This window comes from Orcinus orca, chromosome 20, assembly GCF_937001465.1.
Source record: "Orcinus orca chromosome 20, mOrcOrc1.1, whole genome shotgun sequence".
In the NCBI taxonomy this organism is placed as follows: Eukaryota; Metazoa; Chordata; class Mammalia; order Artiodactyla; family Delphinidae; genus Orcinus; species Orcinus orca.
In genome coordinates, this window is record NC_064578.1 from 42713845 (window position 1) to 42719878 (window position 6034).

Genomic DNA, 6034 nt, shown 5'->3' on the forward strand with positions numbered 1-6034 from the left:
TGAAGCTCAAAATACCTACAACTTTTAAATGGCTCAGCAAATAATACCGGAAGAAAAAAAAGCAAAATTAACATTGAATATAGATGGAGCCTATATACGTTGTTCACTCTGCCATCTAACTTTTCTCTGAAAACTCATAGTAAAAGTGGAGATATATATTCTGTATTTTTCTTTAGTGCCTGTCTCTTTTTCAAGTTTCGTATTGAGTATATCCTATGATTGAAGTCAGAAAGGTAATAAAGATTATTAAAAATATCAGATGGAATGAGAAAGTGTTACAGCGATTCCTGGGTTGGCATTGATGAAATCAGCTTTGCTCGTCCGTATCGCTAGGCTGAGACTTAGGAGGAAGTCTTCATTTGAGCCTCCGGAGAACTAAGAAGAGGACCAAATTGTTCCCAGGAGATTAAAGGGCCACTTAGAAGCGGCCAGAAAACGTTTGGTTCATAGTGCATGTTCCTGTTCCTGAAAATGGCCCATTGATGGCACATATGTCTGAAGGGGACTTGCCCCATGGCCAAGGACGATGGGCAAATTTAAGCCTCTGGTAATACAGAAAGCAAAAACTATTACAAACCCAAAGAAATTAGGGAAGAAAAACTGTTGGCACGTGTTTCTAGTCATTGGGGCTTGTAGGTGTCGTGAAGATCTCTCATTTCCTTGCATCTTAAAGTAGGGTTCCTGAGGACCAGGATCCATTTGATTGTTTTGCAAGACATATTTAGTGAAGTATTTCTATAGACACTTTCATACTGGGAATACATTATTTGCATTCTGCACACAGGGAGCTCCTTTTGAACTGCTCTCACTAAATAAACTGCGTTGAACTATAGGGCTCTGATGCTGCTTTGTGCTTGCATGTGTATATATATATATATCTTATATATTCATTTTATTTATTTATTTATTTAATTTTTTTTGGCCAAGCAGCATGAGGGATCTTTGTTCCCCAAACAGGGATGGAACCCGGCCCCGGCAGTGAAAGCACAGAGTCCTAACCACTGGACCGCCAGGGAATTCCCTATAACAGTTTTAAGAAGTTTATCTTATTTTTTAATAAATTTATTTATTATTTTTGGCTGCGTTGGATCTTTGTTGCTGTGTGTGGGCTTTCTCTAGTTGCGGCGAGTGGGGGCTACTCTTTGTTGCAGTGCGTGGGCTTCTCATTGCGGTGGCTTCTCTTGTTGCGGAGCACGGGCTCTAGGCGTGCGGGCTTCAGTAGTTGTGGCATGTGGGCTCAGTAGTTGTGGCTCGAAGGCTCTAGAGCACAGGTTCAGTAGTTGGAGAGCATGGGCTTAGTTGCTCTGTGGCATGTGGGATCTTCCCGGAGCAGGATCGAACCCGTGTCCCTTGCATTGGCAGGTGGATTCTTAACCACTGCGCCACCAGGAAAGTCTCCAAGAATTTTAAATCTTGCAGCAAATGATGACTTACTACACAAGGAAAGGCTGAGCAAAAATTTTACTAGAATGTATAGTGCTCCAAGAAGGTCCTCAAGATTTACTTTATAAATCTTCTGAAATTTACTTTCTCAGAATGTAAGCATTGTACATTCCATCATTCACTCATTCTATAAACATTGCATCCCTACTCTGCACTATGCTGCTCTTGGAAAACCTTGCGAAATTTGCCAGCCTGTAGAAATCTTTAAAAGCAGTAAGAAACTAAGGGCTGGTGTGCACGAATCTTCTCATCTTAAGGCAGCAATAGGTAGCAATGAGAATCTGAGGACCTGCAGCCTGTGTGTTGCCAAGCTTCCCAGTTGGTCCCAGTGGCAGCTTCCAGCAGCACTGAAAGTCATGAACACCAACCTCATTCTCAAAAATGTGATTCCAAAGGCTGTAGGAATTTGGTCATCCCCAAATAGCTCCTCCCCATGGAGATGCAGACTGGCTGGGGTCTTTGCCATGTAAAGTTTGTGCATAAATTCCCATTCCTGAGTGCAGAATAAGGTTTCAGGGCAGGAAAGTGAAGGTCCTCCCATGATGGCCACTTGCTCCCTGATGGAGGAAGCAATCTGTAATTGTCAGATCCTAACCCTAATTCTTAGATTGGGGAACCAACCATCTATGGCTTTAGTGGTCAATGCTCTGAAACTTCTGTGCCCCCAGAGAGGCCTAAGGGATGAACTAGGACCAGGGGAAGCTGGTGGACTCAATCTGGTAGAAAGAACTGGGCCTCAGAAAAGGGGATGAAAAAAATCCCTTTGGGCACAACTCCCAGTGGATTAGGCAGAACATGCACCTTGGGTCTGGTGCTGTGTGTTAATGGGAGGACTGGCCCCTAGGTGCTGAGCTGGGAGAGGTACGAGTGTGCTTTAGGTGAAAGATTACTTCTGCTTTCCCCAGGAAAAATTATTTTATAAAAGTAAATACTGCTGTAAGCTGAGGGGAGGGAAAGAAATGTGGATCCCAGCGATTCTTCCATATGGTGTTTGACTGCATGCCATCCCCCTTCCCTCATAACCCAAGTTACTTAGTCCATATTTGATTGACATTTGAGTGTGTCCCAAGACTGTGGGAAAACCACTGAATTTTGTCCATAATTGGGGTCCAGAAAATATGGACACTACAGACAGATAAGGGGGTCTCATTACAAGGTGAGACAATGGGCTCTCTTAAAAAAAAAAAAAAATCACCATTAGTGTAGACAGAGTCTGGGTAGGATCAGCATCTGGGGCCTTAGAAGGAAAAGATGGTGGTTCAGGGTTTGGTGTGAGACTAGATTGAACACGTCCTGTTCTAGCCTCCTGAGTGTTGGTCCGTTTGTCTAGACAAAGAAGATTCTGGTTGAAAGAATGATAGAACTAGAGACCCAGCAGTTCTGTTGTGAAACTTCTTTCTCCAACAGTGGGACCCAGGCAGTGGTCATTGGAGCCAGCTCATACTAGCTTTCGAGAGCTGATTATACCCATTTCTTCCCAAGTCTGTTCAGTGACATCATGTTGGTAGTTTAGAATTGACCATTTGTACAAATCTCCCCCAGAGCGCTGGTTGTTCATCTTTTACGCACACCCCTGGACTCAGGAAGAAAAAGGCCAGAGAGCACCCCATTGTGCTTCTCAGGCAGAAAGCCAGCGAACTGAGATCAAAACCCACCCTTTATTGAGGATACAAAAGGAGATGGGGTCTGGGACACATTCAGGTAACGTATAGATAAGAACATGTGCTTTTGAACCCTACTTTGTATCCACTTAATGGCATGATGGTAGGATTCCCCACATCATTAAATATTTTAAAGGTATTTATAAATAACTGCTTAATGAATTTCCCACTTCATGGAAGTACTTTATTCTAATGTTGGAACAGCGAATATTTTTTTATTTTATTTATTTGTTTTTGGCTGCGTTGGGTCTTTGCTGCGTGGCCTTTCTCTAGTTGTGGTGAGCGGGGGCTACTCTTTGTTGTGGTGTGTGGGCTTCTCATTGCAGTGGCTTCTCTTGTGGAGCACAGGCTCTAGGCACGCGGACTTCAGTAGTTGTGGCTCGTGGGCTTTAGAGCACAGGCTCAGTAGTTGTGGTGCACAGGCTTAGTTGCTCCGCGGCATGTGGGATCTTCCCGGACCAGGGCTCGAACCTGTGTCCCCTGCATTGGCAGGAAGATTCTTAACCACTGCACCACCAGGGAAGTCCCGAACAGCGAATATTTTATTTATTTGTTTATTTAAATGAGTTCTGGCCAATTTTATTAAAGAATAATTTTGCATGCTTTTCACCAGTCTGTTTTGGCATGCTTCTAACTATATCAGAATCACCTAGATCAATGATAGCCAGTGTGCGAACTCTCTAGTATTTTCTATCCGTTTTGCCCAATTCAATATTATTGCCACTGTAGTGATGGACACCAGTTTTCCATTTCAGTGGAGGATGACTGGTTTTGCCCTGCCTTGTCTGATCATTTTCAGAGTTGGCTTGTACCTCAGCCGTACTTTCCACTTTTCATAGTGATTAGGAGCCTAGAGTTGATGGACTCTGGCAACTTTTTCATCTTTGCTGCCACCATCTTCCTGTCTTAGGTGTGGGACGACCCCCAGCCAAGAACAACTGCCAAGATTGCCAGAGAGAAAGCAAACATATTTTAGGCTGTTTCTCTTCCTGTTTGTGGGTGGTTGTTATGCTGTCTATCTATCTATCTATCTATCTATCTATCTGTCTGTCTATCTATCTACTGTTAGAGTAAGTAATGTCCTTTAGCTGACCCTGGACTCCAGTATATTATTTAAGTCTTGAAAGCTCAAGTGGTCAGGAAAGGATGGAACAGTTATTTAAGAAGTACCTTTGAGGGCAGAGAGCTCCCTCTGAGCTCCTTGTCAGAAGGCTGGAGATCCTAGGTAGGACTGTTTAGATTACATAAGTAAGGTGATAAACACTTTCGTGGGTACACTGTTGTCTGCATTGGGATTACTTGCCTAGAATAGATACTTGGAACATGACTGCTTTCAAGAGTGTTTTTGTTTGTGAGGATGTTAATAACACCAAACTGCAGCTTTCTGACAGGATGTACCAACTTACACTCATAACCAGTAAAATATACACAAATATACACCACGGTCTTGCCAATATCTCCATTTACAAATGGTAATGTGATCAGAGAAATATAATACCTTGCTGTTGATTTCATGTATTTTCCTTTCTCAGAGTGGAAGATCATTTTTCACCAGATGGCTCCTCCGGAAATTTGCTCCCTCCAAACCACTTGCCCCTACCTGTGCCTCCCCACCCCCCAGCCTGGGTTGTAGGGGTTGGAATTCTTCCAGCTCTGAGAGGTGGAAGGGGGGAGGAGTAGTTGGGTCGGACACTACTCCCCTGACAGCTGAGAATGTGCCACAGTGAGCTCCTCAGCAATGTTGAGGCCAGAGCCCTGGTCAGTCTTCACCGGGACCATTCCCCATCCAGGCTTCCTGTTCCCTGAGACACTGTGGGTGCCTTCCTGGCATTCTCTGAGGAGGGAGGTGCCTGGAAATGAGAACTCTTCCACTCAAGGTTGTTTTCCTGGATCCACAGGCCCTGACAGATAATGGTTTGCTTTTCTTTCCTACAAGCTGTTTGAAATGTATGACAAGGGCTTTGTAGCTTGTATTTTGGGGACAAAGCCCTACTCACCTCTCGTTCCCCTCCCCCACCATGTGGCCACAAGGCCCTATCCCGTCCCAGGACTGGCGCCTCACCCAAGCCCCTGTGGGCAGGTGCTGGAAAACGGAGGCGTCCTCACATCTCTTGGTGACTGCCCGTGGGTCACAACTGAGGCTTCCCCGCCCCCTGGCTTAGCCCGAGGCCTATTTCCGGCCTCGCCTGGCCTTGGGCGCTTGTGAACGGCGACCAGCCTTGGGGACCAGTCTCCGTCCAGCCCCAGCTCCTAGTACAAGGCGCCTTCCCCACCAGGCAGGTGGGGGCACCCGAAACCAGTGCGCAGCCACATGGCCCTGGGACACGCTAGGATCTCGGGGTCACGCTAGATCCTGGGGTCGCATCTGCTGGAGACGCGCAGTGGCCTCCAGTGTCCTGGGGCGGATGGGTGCAGCGCTTCTGCCCAAGGCCGAACTTGTCCGGCCCAGCGCCTGAAACCGTGGCGACGCTGGGAAGTAAGATGGGGGAGGATGTGGGAAACGTTTGTCAACTGCTCATATTTCTCTGGCCGGGACTGGGGGAGCCGCCTCCAGCTCAGCCCGCGGGGATACGGGATCCTTCCAGAGGCCCGACGGTCGGTGCGCACAACGAAGCCCGGGCCCACGGGCCCCCCCACCCCGCCCCGCGGCGCCACAGCTGGCCGCTCCGCCACTCGAGCGCCAGCTCCAAGCCGCACGCCCCGGCGGCCCAGCGCAGGCTCCGCGCCCCTCCGAGCTCGCGGCGAAGCGCGGACACCGCGGCTCCGCCGCCGCCACTCCCCCCACATTCCAGAGGCCGCAGCGCCGTCTCCTTCCTCGCATTCCTGCCCCCACAAAGGAGTCCCTCCGCCCCCCGCACAGCCGCAGGGAGGAGGGGACGCGGCCCGGCGCCTCCGAGCGCACATTCCTCCGCCGCGCGCGCCACCGAGCG

The 6034-nt window shown here is 48.0% G+C and overlaps 1 pseudogene; it reads right to left on the minus strand.

Annotated features, from left to right (window-relative positions):
* Positions 1–3658: 3658 nt before the first annotated feature.
* Positions 3659–4001, minus strand: LOC117198234 (60S ribosomal protein L30-like; annotated as a pseudogene).
* Positions 4002–6034: the final 2033 nt, after the last annotated feature.